Source organism: Antechinus flavipes, chromosome 4, assembly GCF_016432865.1.
Source record: "Antechinus flavipes isolate AdamAnt ecotype Samford, QLD, Australia chromosome 4, AdamAnt_v2, whole genome shotgun sequence".
NCBI classification, from domain to species: Eukaryota; Metazoa; Chordata; class Mammalia; order Dasyuromorphia; family Dasyuridae; genus Antechinus; species Antechinus flavipes.
In genome coordinates this window covers 206,190,385-206,208,007 of record NC_067401.1, presented here as the reverse complement: position 1 = coordinate 206,208,007, position 17,623 = coordinate 206,190,385, and positions in this window count along the sequence as shown.

The window sequence follows — 17,623 nt, the reverse complement described above, 5'->3', positions numbered from 1 at the left end:
GTTAGTAGGTGGTAGAGTCTTAGACTGAGTTTTTAAGTTTTGAGAAAGGGTGACCCAAGACGTTCCTTTTGCAGAAGGAGAACTGCGGCCCGGAGAGGTTAAACGATTTGTTTCAGAAGAGTTGTTCATCAAATGGAAGAAAGGAGGGGGCGATGGGAGCTGGGGGTGAGATGGGGGTGAGGATATGGGATGACGGGACCCAAGAAAGGAGGGGGCAATCGGGAACAGAGGACACACTGGATGATAATAATAACTAACAGTTACCTAGTGCTTGCTTTGAGCAGACACTGTGCTAAGTGCTATTATGGTGCTAACTGAAATTTATGTACTATTTACTACGAGCCAGTCACTGTACTAAGTACTATAAAAATATTTACACAGCATTCACCATGTGCCAGACACTGTGCTAAATGTTATTATAATAATATTTATGTAGCACTTCCTGTGCGACAGGCACTATGCTAAACACTTAACCTTTGTTATCTCATTTGATCTTCACAACAACCCTTAGCGTTATTATCCTAATTTTACAGACTGAGGCAAAAAAGAGTTAAATGAGTTTTCCCCACGGTTACACAGTTAATAGTTATCTGGTTGGATTTTATCTCAGATCTTTCTGGCTTCAAACCCAAAGCTCTGTCCACTTCATCACCTAGTTACTCAGATGGGAGAAATTTGGGGCTGGAGGAAGAAGAATGAAATAGAAAGAGGATAGAAAGAGAGGGACAGAAAGAAGGGTAAGGTACAAAGAAAAGAATACTAGATTTCTGGAAACAGCTGGATTTGCTTCTAATGAATACTGGCTGTGTATCATGAGCAATTAACTTGACATCACTTAGAATGAATGTTAGCTGTTTTTACACTATCTTTACTTTATTTTTATTTATTTGTTTGTTTGCTTATTTTATTCAGAAAAATAAGATATATTGAAAAGAAGAAGAAAAAGAAAGAAAGAAAGTTTGGTTCTGGCACCAAAGCAAGTGTTTCTGCTATCATGCTACTCCCCTTATATTGAGATGAAAAATCAATGAAATCTTGTAATTGAGAATGATTACTATTTTATGTTTTTTGGCAACCACTGACATTCTGTTTTTAGAAGTTCTAATTCTAGTAATCATACCACCTCCTTGGGGACCATACATTCAAATGTCGGCTTCTTGAGGGCAGGGATTATGTTTCTGTCTTTCTTTGTGACTCCACTACTTAGCACTATGCCTAACACATAGTCTTCAATTAAATAAACATGACTGACATGGTTAACTCCAGCTATGTAACCTTGAGTCTCTGCTCCAATTAACCCCAATCAGCAAAGGACAGAGCCTGCCTCATGCTCAGTGAACTTGGCCAAGTTCATTCCTCACAATTTGTTGGCATTCTGATTTAGATTGTACCAGAAGACTTGAACTTGATTTTGGATTCCACGTGTTCCTAGTACTGGCTAGGATCCTAGTTCATGGATCATGACTTTATTTCTTGATGTCTAACTTTCATATTATCTACAAAACAGAGATGATAAAATTGACTTACTCTATTTTCCTCCTCATAGGGATGGATAAAAATCAAATGGGTTCAAAAATTCTTGTAAAGCATTTTGTAACTGAACAATTATTTAAAAATACATAAACATTTAAAAATTATTTTACATATAATTGGGAGAAAATATTATTTTTAAAAATCCCTTAACCTCACTTAACTTCAGTTTCATTATCTGCAAATAGGGATAGTGATGCATATAATACCTACTTGTCCCTCAGTTAATAAATTCTATGTGCCAACCACTGGGTTAAGTTATGAGGGATATTTGCTTCAAAAATATCAATAATGAATCATCATTTCACTCCTTCCACTTGTTCAGATAAATGCATCTTTCTAGGTTTCTCTTGATTTTTGTGTTTGAATTTCCAAGGTCCTACTTAGCTCTGGTCTTTTTATCAGAAATGTTTGAAAATTCTCTATTCCAGGAAGGATTTTTATTCTCTCCTGCAGGATTTTACTTGTCTTCATAAGTTTTTAAAGAGTAATTATTCTTGGTTGCAAGTCTACATTTTTTCAATTCAATAAACATTTATTAAGCATTTAGTATGTGCCAGGCACTGTGCTAAGGTCTGGGGAAACAGCAATAGGCAATGATAGTCCTTGCCTTGAAAGAGTTCACAATTTGATGGAGACAACAAGCAAACAAGCTATATACAGATTAAATAGAAATAATATACTGAGAGAAGGCACTAGAATTAAAAGGGATTGAGAAAGGGTCTTATAAAAGATGAAATTTTAATTGACGTCTGAATCTAGGGAAGCCAGGAGACCAGCAGGAAAAGTGAAAGCATTCCAGAAAAGGGGAACAGACAGACTCAAGAGAGAAAATATCTAAGGAACAGCTAGGATAGTGTCATTTGATTGAAGAGTCCACAGCAGAAACTTACACGACTGGAAAGTTAGGAAAGTTAGGGCTGGGCTATAAAGCATTTTGAATGTCTCATATTCAGAATATTTTATATTTTTATAATAACTTTTTATTTTTCAAAATACAAGCAAAGATAATTTTCAACATTCACTCTTGCAAAACCTTATGTTCCAAATTTTTCTCCTCCCTCTCCTAGACCTCCCTATTTTCCTAGAAGCAAGTAATCCAATATAGGTTAAATATTTTCAATTCTTCTAAACATACTTCCATATTTATCATGCTACACAAGAAAAATCAGATAAAAAGGAAAAAAATGAGAAAAAACAAGCAAACAAACAATAAAAAAAGGTGAAAAATACTATACTTTGATCCACATTCAGTCTCCACAGTTTTCTCTCTAGATGTGGATGACTCTCTCTATCATAAGTCTATCAGAATTGTCTTAAAAAACCTCGTTGTTGAAAAAAGCCAAATCCATAACAGTTGATCATCACACAGTTTTCTTGATACTAAGTACAATGTTCTCTTTATTCTACTCACTTCATTTACTACCAGTTCATGTATGTCTCTCCAGGCATTTCTGAAATCATCCTGCTTGCTGATCATTTCTTATAGAACAATAATATTCCACTACATTCATATACTATAACTTATTCAGTCGTTCTCCAACTGATGGCATCTACTCAAATTTCCAGTTCCTTTAAGTTACAAAAAGAACTGCTACAATCAATCTGCCAAGGGAAAGTCAGGAACTATATGAGCAAAACTACAAAACATTTTTCACACAAATAAACTCAGATCTAAACAATTTGAAAAATATCAAATGTTCTTGGACAGGTCAAGTGAATATAATAAAGATGACAATACTACCTAAACTAATCTATTTATTTAGTTTTTATACCAACCAAACTCCCAAGAAATTATTTTACTGACCTAGAAAAAATAACAACAAAATTCATCTGGAAGAACAAAAAGTCAAGAATTTCAAGGGAACTAATGAAAAAAAAAATCAAATGAGGGTGGCCTAATCAGATCTAAAACTGTATTATAAAGCAACGGTCATCAAAACCATTTAGTCATTTAGTACTGGCTAAGAAATAGATTAGTTGATCAGTGGAATAGGTTAGGTTCACAGGACAAAATAACTATAGCAATCTAGTGTTTGACAAACCCAAAAACCCCAGCTTTTGGGATAAGCACTCATTATTTGACAAAAACTGCTGGGAACGTTGGAAACCAGTATGGCAGAAATTAGGCATTGACCCACATTTAACACTTTATATCAAGATAAGGTCAAAATGGATTCACGATCTAGACATAAAGAATGAGATTATAAATAAATTAGAAGAACTCTCAGACCTGTGGAGGAGGAAGGAATTTGTGACCAAAGAACTAGAAATCATTATTGATCACAAAATAGATAATTTTGATTATATTAAGTTAAAAGGTTTTTGTACAAACAAAACTAATGCAGACAAGATTAGAAGAAAAGCAATAAACTGGGAAAACATTTTTACATTCAAAGATTCTGATAAAGGCCTTATTTTCAAAATATATAGAGAATTGACTCAAATGTATAAGAAATACAATTGATAAATGGTCAAAGAAAATGAACAGACAATTTTCAGATGAAGAAATTGAAACTATTTCTAGTCATATGAAAAGGTGTTCCAAATCACTATTGATCAGAGAAATACAAATTAAGACAACTCTGAGATACCACTACACACCTCTCAGATTAGCTAAGATGACAGAAAAAGATAATGAGGAATGTTGGGGGGATGGGGGGAACTTGGACACTGACACATTGTTGGTGGAATTGTGAATGAATCCAGCCATTCTGGAGAGCAATCTGGAATTATGCTCAAAAAGTTATCAAACTGTGCATACCCTTTGATCCAGCAGTGTTACTACTGGGCCTGTATCCCAAAGAGATCTTAAAGCAGGGAAAGGGACCCGCATGTGCAAAAATGTTTGTGGCAGCCCTTTTCGTAGTGGCTAGAAACTGGAAACTGAATTTATGCCCATCAGATGGAGAATGGCTGAATAAATTGTGGTATATGAATGTTGTGGAATATTATTGTTCTATAAGAAATGACCAACAGGATGATTTCAGAGAGGTCTGGAGAGATTTACGTGAATTTATGCTAAGTGAAACGAGCAGACACAGCAGATTATTTTACATGGCAACAACAAGATTATACAATGATCAATTCTGATGGATGTGGTTCTCTTCAACAATGAATTGATTTAGACCAATTCTATTTGTTCAGTAATGAAGAGAGCCCTCTATACCCAGGGAGAGGATTGTGGGAACTGAGTGTGGACCACAACATAGCATTTCACTCTTTCTGTTGTTGTTTGCTTGAATTTTTGTTTTCCTTCTTAGGTTTTTTTTTCTTTCTAGATCCGATTTTTCTTGTACAGCAAGACAACTATGGATATGTGTGTATATATATATATATATATATATATATATATATATATATATATATATGTTAAATCCAATATACATATATATATGTATATTGGATTTAACATATATTTTTAACATGTCTTAGAATACCTGCCATTTAGGGGAGGAGGTAGGGAGAAGGAGGAGAAAATTTGGAACAGAAGGTTTTGCAAGGGTCAGTGTTGAAAAATTACCCATGCATATGTTTTATAAATAAAAAGCTATAATAAAAAAAGGACGACTACAAATATTTTTGCACATGTAAATTCTTTTCCCTTTTTTTATGATCTCTTTGGAATACAAAGCCAGTAAAGATACTGCTGTATCAAAGGGTACACACAGTTTTATAGTTCTTTGGTCATAGTTTCAAATTGCTCTCCAGAATGGTTGGATCAAATTCACAATGCTACCAACAGTATTAATGTTCCAGTTTTCCCACATCCCCTCCAATATTTATCATTATCTTTTCCTGTCATCTTAGCCAATCTGAGGCATGTAAAGTGGTATCTCAGAGTTGTCTTAATTTTCATTTCTCTAATCAATAGTAATTTAGGGCATTTTTTCATATGACTAGAAATGACTTTAATTTCTTCATCTGAAAATTGTCTGGTCATATCCTTTGACCATTTATCAGTTGGGAAAATGGCTTATATTCTTATAAATTTGAGTCATTCTCTATATATTTTAGAAATGAGGCCTCTAACAGAAACCTCCTATGTAAATTTTTTTTCCCAGTTTTCTGCTTCCCTTCTAATCTTGGCTGCATTGCTTTTTTTTTGTACAAAAAATATTTAATTTAATATGGTAAAAATTATCCATTTTGCATTTTATAATGCTCTGTAATCTTCTTTGGCCATTAATTCCTTCCTTCTTCACAGATCTAAGAGGTAGACTGTAACTTGTTCTCCTAATTTGCTTTTAATATCACCCTTTATGTCTAAATCATGAACCCATTTCAACCTTATCTTGGTATAAAGTGTGAGAGGATGTTAGGTGTAGGTCAATGTCTAGTTTCTGTCATACTATTTTCTCAGCAATTTTTGTCAAATAGTGAGTTCTTATCCTAGAAGCTGGAGTCATTGAGTTTATCAAACACTAGATTACTATATTGACCAGACTATTTTGTATTTGATCCTGGAACCAATAAGGGACCTATGGAATTCATTGAATAGGAGCATGACATTTCAGACCTGTGCTTTAGGAAAATCATTTTGGTGGCTGAAAGGAAGTTAGATTTGAGTAGGGAGAAACCTGAGGCAGGCAGATCCACCAGTAAGCTATTGTAATAGTTCAGGGGTGAAGTGATGAGGGTCTTCACTAGGGAGACAGTGTCAGAGAAGAGAAAGGAACATATTTGAAAGATGCTGCAGAGGTGAAATTGATAGGCCTTGGTAACTGTACATAAGAGTTAGTATGGAATCCAGGATATATCCTAGGCTGTGAGTCTGTACTCTACAGTAAAAGGGAAATTAAGTAGAAGGGAGGATTTAAGAAAAAGATGATGAGTTCTGATTTTGGACATGTTGAGTTTAAAATGTCTACTGGACATCCAGTTTGAGATGTCTAAAAGGCAATTAGAGGATTTGAGATTGGAATTCAGGATCCCACCATTCTGGAGAGCAATTTGGAACTATGCCCAAAGGGCTCTCAAACTGTGCATACCCTTTGATCCAGCAATGTCTCTATTGGCCCTATATCCCAAAGAGATCTTAAAGGAGGGAAAGGGACCCACAAAAATGTTTGTGGCAGTCCTTTTTGTAGTGGCAAGAAACTGGAAACTGAGTAGATGCCCATCAATTGGAGAATGGCTGAATAAACTGTGGTATATGAATGTTATGGAATATTATAGTTCAATAAGAAACTTTCAGCAGGATGATTTCAGAGAGGCCTGGAGAGACTTACATAAACTGATGATAAGTGAAGTGAGTAGAACCAAGAGTAGAACACTGCAACAACAAGCTTCTGTTGCAACTATCAACTCTGGTGGACTTGGCTCATTTCAACAATGATGTGAGTCAGGCCAATTCCAATAGACTTGTGATGGAGAGATCCATTTGCATCTAGAGAGAGGACTGTAGGGACTGAGTGTGGTTTATAACATAGCATTTTCAGTCTTTTTGTTGTTCTTTGCTTGCATTTTATTTTCTTTCTCATTTTTTTTTTCCTTTTTGATCTGATTTTCCTTGTGCAGCAAGATAATGGTATAAATCTGTATGCATATATTGAATTTAACATAGATTTTTTACCATGTTTAACATATATTGGATAACTTGATGTCTGGGGGAAGGGGTGGGAGAAAGAAGGGAAAATTAGAACACAAGGTTTTTCCAAGGTCAATGTTGAAAAATTGTCCATGTATATGTTTTGAAAATAAAAAGCTTTAATTTAAAATAAAAAAGATTCTCATGGTATCTCAGGACAGAGAATTAAGGACCTGGAATCCCTGGACATTTGGGCTGTCTTAGTCTGAGCACCATCCAGCTCATTTCTGTTGTTTCCCAGGGCTTCCTCTCATTCCTACCCATTCTGGAACTTTCTTCTGGGAGTTCTGTTCTTACTAGCTCTGAATATAAAACCCTACAGGCTATAAGTATCTCTGACAAATCTTTGGTCCTGCCTATTTGTCTGTACTAGCACTGATTTTGCATGATGGTTCCTTTCCTATTGCTCATGGGTTTCTGGATGATTTTTTGTGAGGTTCTGGAATGAAAGAAGTAATTTACTGTAATTTTTCTTTTTTTTTTTTTTCTTTTTTTTTTTTTTTTTTAGTATTTTTTTTATTTAATAATAACTTTATATTGACAGAATCCATGCCAGGGTAATTTTTTTTTTTTTACAACATTATCCCTTGCACTCGTTTCTGTTCTGATTTTCCCCCTCCCTCCCTCCACCCCCTCCCCTACATGGCAAGCAGTCCTATACATGTTAAATATGTCGCAGTATATCCTAGATACAATATATGTGTGCAGAACCGAACAGTTCTCTTGTTGCACAGGGAGAATTGGATTCAGAAGGTAAAAATAACCCGGGAAGAAAAACAAAAATGTAATTCACATTCGTTTCCCAGTGTTCTTTCTTTGGGTGTAGCTGCTTCTGTCCATCATTTATCAATTGAAACTGAGTTAGGTCTCTTTGTCAAAGAAATCCACTTCCATCAGAATACATCCTCATACAGTATCGTTGTTGAGGTATATAATGATCTCCTGGTTCTGCTCATTTCACTTAGCATCAGTTCATGTAAGTCTCTCCAAGCCTCTCTGTATTCATCCTGCTGGTCATTTCTTACAGAACAATAATATTCCATAACATTCATATACCACAATTTACCCAGCCATTCTCCAATTGATGGGCATCCATTCAATTTCCAGTTTTTAGCCACTACAAACAGGGCTGCCACAAACATTTTGGCACATACAGGTCCCTTTCCCTTCTTTAGTATCTCTTTGGGATAAGCCCAGTAGTAGCACTGCTAGATCAAAGGGTATGCACAGTTTCCAAATTGCTCTCCAGAATGGTTGGATTCGTTCACAACTCCACCAACAATGCATCAGTGTCCCAGTTTTCCCGCATCCCCTCCAACATTCATCATTATTTTTTCCTGTCATCTTAGCCAATCTGACAGGTGTGTAGTGGTATCTCAGAATTGTCTTAATTTGCATTTCTCTGATCAATAATGATTTGGAACACTCTTTTATATGAGTGGTAATAGTTTCAATTTCATCATCTGAAAATTGTCTGTTCATATCCTTTGACCATTTATCAATTGGAGAATGGCTTGATTTCTTATAAATTAGAGTCAGTTCTCTATATATTTTGGAAATGAGGCCTTTATTAGAACCTTTAACTGTAAAGATGTTTTCCCAGTTTGTTGCTTCCCTTCTAATCTTGTTTGCATTAGTTTTGTTTGTACAAAGGCTTTTTAATTTGATATAATCAAAATTTTCTATTTTGTGATCAGTAATGGTCTCTCTTTCATCTTTGGTCACAAATTTCTTTCTCCTCCACAAGTCTGAGAGATAAACTATCCTATGTTCCTCTAATTTATTTATAATCTCGTTCTTTATGCCTAGGTCATGGACCCATTTTGATCTTATCTTGGTATATGGTGTTAAGTGTGGGTCCATGCCTAATTTCTGCCATACTAATTTCCAATTATTCCAGCAGTTTTTATCAAATAATGAATTCTTATCTCAAAAGTTAGGATCTTTGGGTTTGTCAAACACTATTCACTGTAATTTTTCATTGTATTTTCTAATCATTATTCAGTGTGGTGTGGATTTCAGTTTTTTGCAGGATTATCTTGATCAGAAGATCACTTTTTGAATTGTTGCTAGTTTAGACAATCTAACTCTAACTACTTAGTGATCTTTTTCTTCCTAAACTCTTATCAACTAATTACTCATCAATACTTTCCATTTGTTGAATGAATGCCCATCAATTGGAGAATGGTTGGGTAAATTGTGGTATATGAATGTTATGGAATATTATTGTTCTGTAAGAAATGACCAGCAGGATGAATACAGAGAGGCTTGGAGAGACTTACATGAACTGATGCTAAGTGAAATGAGCAGAACCAGGAGATCATTATACACTTCAACAACGATACTGTATGAGGATATATTCTGATGGAAATGGATTTCTTCGACAAAGAGAAGATCTAATTCATTTCCAATTGATCAGTGATGGACAGAATCAGCTACACCCAGGGAAAGAACACTGGGAAATGAATGTAAACTATTTGTATTTTTGTTTTTCTTCCCAGGTTATTTATACCTTCTGAATCCAATTCTTCCTGTGCAACAAGAGAACTGTTTGGTTCTGCGCACATATATTGTATCTAGGATATACTATAACATATTTAACTTGTATGAGACTGCCTACCATCTGGGGGAAGGGGTGGAGGGAGGGAGGGGAAAAATCAGAACATAAGTGAGTGCAAGGGATAATGTTGTAAAAAATTACCCATGCATATGTACTGTCAATAAAAAGTTATAAAAGGAGTAAATCTCCATCAATCAGCTAATGCATATGTCCTTTGAACGTGAAAGTGTTTTTTGCCCCCAATCTCTGTTATCTTGCTATAGATCTTGCTACAGATCTTGGCAACAAAATCAGTCATAATATCTTTGCTTATCCTGTTCACAGTTTCTGAGCTGCAGTTATTACATCTATCTGAGAAGCTTTCTTCAACTTCAAAGATGTTGTTCAATCATTTTTCTATTGTGTCTGACTCTTTTGACTCCATTTTGGGTTTTCGTAGAAAAGATAATGGAGTGGTTTGCCATTTCCTTCTCATTTTACAAATTAGGAAACTGAGGCAAATTGGGGTTAAGTGATTTATCCAGGATCGCAAAGTTAGTAAATGTTTGAGGTCATCTTTGAACTCAGTTTCTCCTAACTCCAGGCCTGGCACTCTATCCACTGTACCACCTAGCTGCCCAAAAATCTATACATGTACATATTATCTCCCCCAGATAGGGGAAGATAATCTATACATGTACAGATTATCTCCCCCAGATAGGGGAAGATTTACTCAAGTGACCTTGAGGCCAAAGACAATTTCACTTTTGTCTTTTCATCTGCACTGCCTAGCACAATTCCTGGCACATTATAGGTGGAAAGTAAATGTTTGTTGATTGAACGATGGTTTTGTTAACCTTAAAGAGGTATATAAACATAGTAGAATCTAGTATCATTATAAAGATACCTAAAGATTAACAGAATATCAGTTGTGCAACAGGGAGATGAAGGGCCCTAAGGAAGAAGGATAAGGACAAAAGTATGGAGAACCATAATGATGAGAATTTGGGGTCACTGGGGTGAAGAAAGGAAAGGGAGCCTGGGGAAAAGAAAAGACCATTAAAGACATGATGACTCAGAGTATGAGAAAGCTATAGAAAGAAACAGGATGTCAAAATGGAGAGACATCAGAAAAGTGGGTAACAAACAAACAAAAACTAGGACCTCTAAGGAATGGAATCCCATACTCTAGAGAGATTATATGATACAAAGGAAAGAGACCTAGTTTATAGAATCAGGCCCTGGATTCAAATGTTATCTATGCTGTCTTAAGCATTACATTTTATCTTTTGGGCTTGGAATTCAATGAAGAATTTGCATTAGATGATTTTTAAGGACTCTCCCAGCTCTAATTTATGAATTTATAATCTTAAATAATAGAAAGAATATCTGAAATGGCAAATATTCTGAGAAAGAAGAAAAATCCCAAGTCACTGAGTCCAAGGCCCTTGAAGAAGTATCTGATGAGAATAAAAATTTCCCTGGAAAACTCTTAAGTCAACACAGGGAAATAGACAAAAGAAAAATGATACTGGTTTCAAGAGATGGAGAGGAGATGAGGATGTGCACCCAGGAAGTTAGTTAGGATCAAAGACAATGCCTACCTCATTCCCAGCCCACTCTTGTTTACATATTTCCAGAAGAGCCTCTAGTGTTTCTCTCTCCATAAATTATCCAGGACTGACTCCCTCTCCGGTGACAGGCCAATATAATAGCTCCAGGAATTCCATCTGCTCCTTGCCACACGCTGCTCCCACTACACCCTCCTCAGCTCATCAAAATTTCAGAGCCAAAAGGTGTCTCATTTCTCCAAGCCTGGGGGTGTTTCACATGGACCAGTTTCTCCATGGACTAGTTTAAGGCCTCAGGGAATAGGACAGACAGTCAGGAAACTTAATTGCATACCCATGTTCTTTATGACTTCAGCCATGGTCCCCAGGCTCCTAAAGGAATCAGCAACCTTCTTTTCTCATTCCTCATTTATACTGGTTTGTGTTCTTTGTATATACTCAGCACAGTGCCTGCCACAAAATAAGCACTTAATAAATGTTTATTGTCTGAATGACTGCACACATATTATTTTCCTTTCGTCTTTTATGGATATTCTGTCTCCTCCATCTCCTAGATCTGCCTTTCCTGTGACTGTCCTCAAAAATATTCTTTCTCTTCTCCACCTTCTCTGGCTTCCTTCAAGACACAGATCAAAAGATCTGTTGTAATGCCAGAGAAACTGAGGCAGGAGAGAGATTAGAGAGTTTTTAATATTTTATTAATGGGAGAGTAAGATTGACTGGACAGGACTCTCGTCTCAAATTATCCAGTCAGACAGAGATAAAAATATACTGGGACCAAGGAATTCATGTTGGTCCCAGGTCTGGAGGAGACTATCATCTCAAAGAATCCAGCGTCCAGCATCCACCTGCCAGCCGCCATTCTCCAGCAATGAATGGAGAATCTCTAACCTTTATATACCTTTTGGAGACAAAGAAGAGGGAAAGAGTGGGAAAGAGCGGGAAAGCCCAGCTGGAAAAGGCTATGAATCAAAAAAGAACCCAGAGATAGGATGTCTGAATACCCAGAGATAAAGATGTTAGTGAAATATCTTGGAATATTTTAGAGGGATGTTGTAAATTCTCAAGGACAGAAGATAATCAGGAAGTCTACTCTCTTGTTTATCTTGCTTGGGCTAACAATTTATAACCTTAGACTAATTGGTCCTCAGCCTTCATGGACCAGAGGGAGATTTACAGCTTAGGGGAGTAATTAGGAAGACTGAGGCAAGGGAAACTTGTACTAGGAAACTGAGTCCGGACAGTTAAAGAGAACTGTGGCATAACATTGCAACTCTATCATTACTAATCTATATCACAGTGCTGGGGGGGGGGGGGGGGGGGGGGAGGGAATACATCAGAAGGCATGCTTGGTGGATTTCTAGGTGGTAAAGCAGCCCCATCCAGAGTGCCTCTTCTGAATCCACTACTGAAAAGATTGACTAGAAGCACCAGAAAACAGAGCATTCCATAGGTTTTTCAAAAAGCAAAGGAACTGAATTGGAGCCAAGGGTGCCATGGCAATTGAAAAATCTCTCTTAAACTGCTATGTAAATTTTGAATTCTGAATATGTGAATGTATGCAGAAGGAAAGGTGTGAACAATTTCACCCTTTACTAGTATTGTAAAGAAGTAGAAATGCAATTCTTATCCTAGAGAATAAAATTGGTTTTAAATTTAAATTTAAAACTGGTACCAAAAAAAATCTCCTCAAGCTATATATATATAAAGAGATAGAGACAGTTTAAATACCACCTTCTGTAGACTTTTCCTGGTTATCACCCTCCTCATATCTCTGTTTTGGGGATGTTTTCCCCCATTCCCTACTCTATTATTATTATATTATAATATCCCCTGTTTTAGTGCTTTCCCACTGAGATTAACTTCCATTTACACTTATAATCTTGCATAAATATTTTTAAAATGTTGTTTCTCCCATTCAAATGTAAGTTCCTTGAGGATAAGACTTGTGTTTTTTCTTTTCTTCTTATCTCCAGCACTTAACATGATTTCTGGTACATAGAAAGCACTTAATAAATGTTTTTTTAACTGGTTAGTGCTTGTCAAGTTACAAGAAGGCAACATGGCCAGATAAACTTTTTTATTTATTGCTGTCCTGTTGTTCAGTCAATCTGACTCTTCATGACCGTATGGACTATAGCACACTAGGCTCTTTTATCACCCACTTTCTCCCAAAGGGTGTTCAAATTCATGTCCATTGTTTCCATGACATTATCCATTCATGTCATTCTCTCTATCCCCTTCTTTTGCCATCAATCTTTCCCAACATTAGGATCTTTTTCAGTGACTTCTGTCTTTCTATTATGTGGTCAAAATATTTAAGCTTCAGTTTCAGTATTTGACCTTCCAGTGAATAGACCTACTTGCTGACCAGATTGTCTTGGGAAATGACAAGGTTCTCTTAATGATTTCAAGTTTTGTCCTGAAACAAAGAACCATTTTTTTAATACCAGTGTTCTTCCAGGGATAGAATATATGGCTGGTAAAATTGTAGAATGTCATAGGCACAGAGCTCACCCTTAGAGGCAACTAGGTGATATAATGGATAGACAGTCCGGGAATCAGAAAGCCCTGAGTCCAAATCCTATTTTAGATATTTACTAGCTATGTTATGCTGGACAAGTAAATTCACCTCTGTCTGGCCCTATTTCCTCAACTGTAAAATAAAGATTATAATCCTACTTCACAGGTAATTGTGAAGATAAAACAAGATGACATTTGTAAAAACTCTTAGCACAATCCCTGACACAGTAAAGGAATTTAATAAATACTTGTTCCTTTCCCCTAATGCATGAGTAAGTTGCAACAAAGAGAAGGCAGAAAGGATAATATCAGAAAAACTGGGTCACTCAAAATATCAGAAGAGCAATAAATAATTAATAGATAGCCCACATATTCTGCTGGGATCCATGTTATGACTAGATATCTAAAGGAAAGCCTCTAGCATATTGGGCAGACCACCTATGAGGAATTTATAAGAGGGCATAAATAAGAATTACATAAGATAGACAGACATGGATATGTCACAATCTATATCTCGTTGGAGGGAGTAAATGAGATCTCATTCAGATCCATTGAAAAATTATTTTTTCTCTTAACTTAGGAGCTAAGTATTGGCAATTTTGAATGCTCCAGTTTCTTTCCATACTCTCCCCATTAAGAGGTTCTTGTCTAAATTTCAATAGGCTTGTGATCGAAAGTGTTATACATACCCAGAATTGTGGATTGTGGAGACTGAATGTGGATCAAAGCATGGTATTTTCACCTTTTTGTTATTTGTTTGCTTGTTGTTTTTTCCCTCTTTCTTGTTTTTTTTTTCCCTTTTGATCTGATTTTTCTTGTGCAGCATGATGAATATGAAAATGTTTAGAAGAAATGCACATATTTAACCTATATGGGATTGTTTGGTTTCTTGGGGAGGTGAAGGAGAAAAATTTAGAACACAAAGTTTTGCAAAGGTGAATGTTGAAAATTATCTTTTCGGGAGTGGTGAGGGTCATATTCAGCACATATACGAAAAAATAAACTACTATTTAAGAAAAATAGGTTTCAACTGGTGCTAAGTGAAATGAGCAGAGCCAGGAGATCATTATATACCTTAACAACGATACTATATAAGGATGTATTCTGATGGAAGTGGATTTCTTCGACAAAGAGCTCTAACTCAGTTTCAATTGATCAAAGATGGACAGAAGCAGCTATACCCAAATGTAGCTGGGAAATGAATGTAAACTATTTGCATTTTTATTTTTCTTCCTGGGTTATTTCTACCTTCTGAATCCAATTCTCCCTGTACAACAAGAGAACTGTTCAGTTCTGCACACATATATTGTATCTAGGATATACTGTAACCTATTTAACATGTATAGGACTGTTTGCCATTTGGGAGAGGGGGTGGAGGGAGGGAGGGGAAAAATCGGAACAGAAGTGAGTGCAAGGGATAATGTTGTAAAAATTTACCCTGGCATAGATTCTGTCAATAAAAAGTTATTTTAAAAAATAGGTTTCTTCCTACAAGCCCACTGCTCTCCAGGTCTCTGGGTACTTTAGCTTTTGATACTTGGATCCTTCAAACTTGCCTTCTATGCCTGTGTCTCCCCAGTAAGTCCTAGATGATACATGTATGTGCTAGCTGAAACATGTGGAAATAGAGAAGAAGCTCAGGCTGAATATCTAAACAGGTTCGAGAAATATACCTGCCTTCCCCACCCCTCTTTGCAGAAGTGAAGGACCATGGGCATAGAATATTACATATACTGTCAAATTCAGTTGATGGATTGGTTAATTTTGCTGAACTCTTTTTTTCCTTTCTTCCTCTTTTTATCCTTTATTTCAAGAGATGACAGTTCAGCAGGGAAGGGAGGAAGAATATATTTGGAAATGAAACAAAAGATATCAATAAACCAATTTTAAAAGTCATCCCTTGAAGCCACCCTAGGGGAAAAAAATCAGTTCAAAACAAGGTTTAGGTAAATTCCTAAATGACAGATCTAGGTGACAGGTTACAAGGAAGAATTAGAGAAGTTGGGGCACATCCCTAATCTGTATTTTTTATATCATTTTCCCATTATGCTTCTTGATATTGCAGTCTAGAGAGAATTCTGAAGTGAAGGGAACATGGACTGATTGGGGGGAATTCTGACATGGGTCACAGTACATGTATACACATACATCAATCAATCAGTCAATTAACAAGCATTTTATTAAGTACCTACTCTATTCCAGGACTCTGCTAAACCCTAGGAATAGAAAGACAAAAATAAAAGTTTCTCCTCTGAAAGAAATTATATTCTAAGGAAGAGACAGCAAATGTATAAATAGGTCTATAAAAAATACATAAAAAGTAAAATTATGGAGAGGAACTGGCAGCTGAGGGGATCAGAAAAGACTTCATGGAAAGGATAGCACTTGAGCAGAGTTTTGAAGGAAGCAGGATTTTAAGAGGCAAAAGTGAGGAAGGAGTGCAGTTAAGGCATGAGGGACCACCGGCGCCAAGCTTCAGGGGTAGCTCAGAGTCTCCTGTTTCTTTTGGCTCTTCCATAATCACAAATACACACACACACACACTCATTCCTATCCCTCTTTTCTTCCCCTCCCTCTCTACCAACCCCCTACTGGTCTTGAGCCAGCTATTTCTAAATGATCCTGGGCATCTGGGGAATGGGATTTGGCACCCCCACCCCGCTATGTGCACCATAGACTCCCTTGTACACATACACAAACACACACAGAGTCAAATATAGCTTTGAGGTGAGAAACAATGGTAGGGTTTGGGTTTCAGCCCCTGGGCAACCAGCTCCAGCTCTGCTGTGGGGGTGGAAAGACCCATTTGTTTCAGGACATAAAGCCCCCTGCCCTGGTTGTGCCAACCCTCTCAGAGCCTGATGATGCGTGACTGAAGCTGGTGTGTGGCTCTCTTCCTCTTCTTTCTTCCCCTTTTTTCCACCTTTTTTCACCACTCCTGAATTGGACTGAACTGGGCTGAACAGGACCAGAAGGCCTGTAGCAGGGACCTTGGAGAGAAGGTAAATTATGTAGCCATCACTTGGAGCCTGCCACAGTTGTGGTCAGGGGTCTGTGTGTGTGTCCCTGTGTCTCTGTGTCCCTGAACACAGTGTGTTCAAAGACCACATTACCATCTCCCTAAAATATAGTTTGTACCAAGTTAATTGTGGCTTGTGATTATTTCCTAATTGTTGTGTTGTCCATACCTGAGTTCCCTGAGAACTGAGACCTTAGACCTCTGTGTCTTTTGTGTCTTATCTCTTCCTTTCAAGTGTCTCAGATTATATGATGAACACAGTTAATGCTTAACAAAAAAAATTATGAAAGGAAAGGGATGATGTTGGGAATGTCCCCATCACTCACTATTCTTTTTGTCTGTGTATTTCTACCCTATAGTTACAATACACATACATTTCTGGATTTTTTTTCCTAAGATGAATCCATATGGCACTGGGGAAGAGGTGAGGACTTTCTTGGCTTCAGGTTCCTTGCTTGGGCTATATTGCCCCTACTCCCAAATTCAGTGAATCCCAGGTGATATGAGGTGACTGAGAGTGATTTGGTGCAGGATTGTTATTTGTTGTCATTTTGATGCCGGTGTGGTCCCGTTAAGATTCCTTTCTTTCTGATTCCCAACTCCTCCTAGTTGACATAATTATCAATCAAGGACCTTTTGATTCACAAAATCCTGGTCCCTTTGAATTCCAATAGAAGATTTGGACCTGTCCCAGCCCCACCCGGATCTGAGCCAACTTGGGGCTATACCCATAGGCCCCTGTAACTAAATCTCCCATTATAAAAGGGGCCAAGCTGGGACTTCCTCTTTGCAGAGGTTCCAAATATGCCAGCCTTATGCCTGGCATGCCAGGACCCTCTGTCCACTGGAAC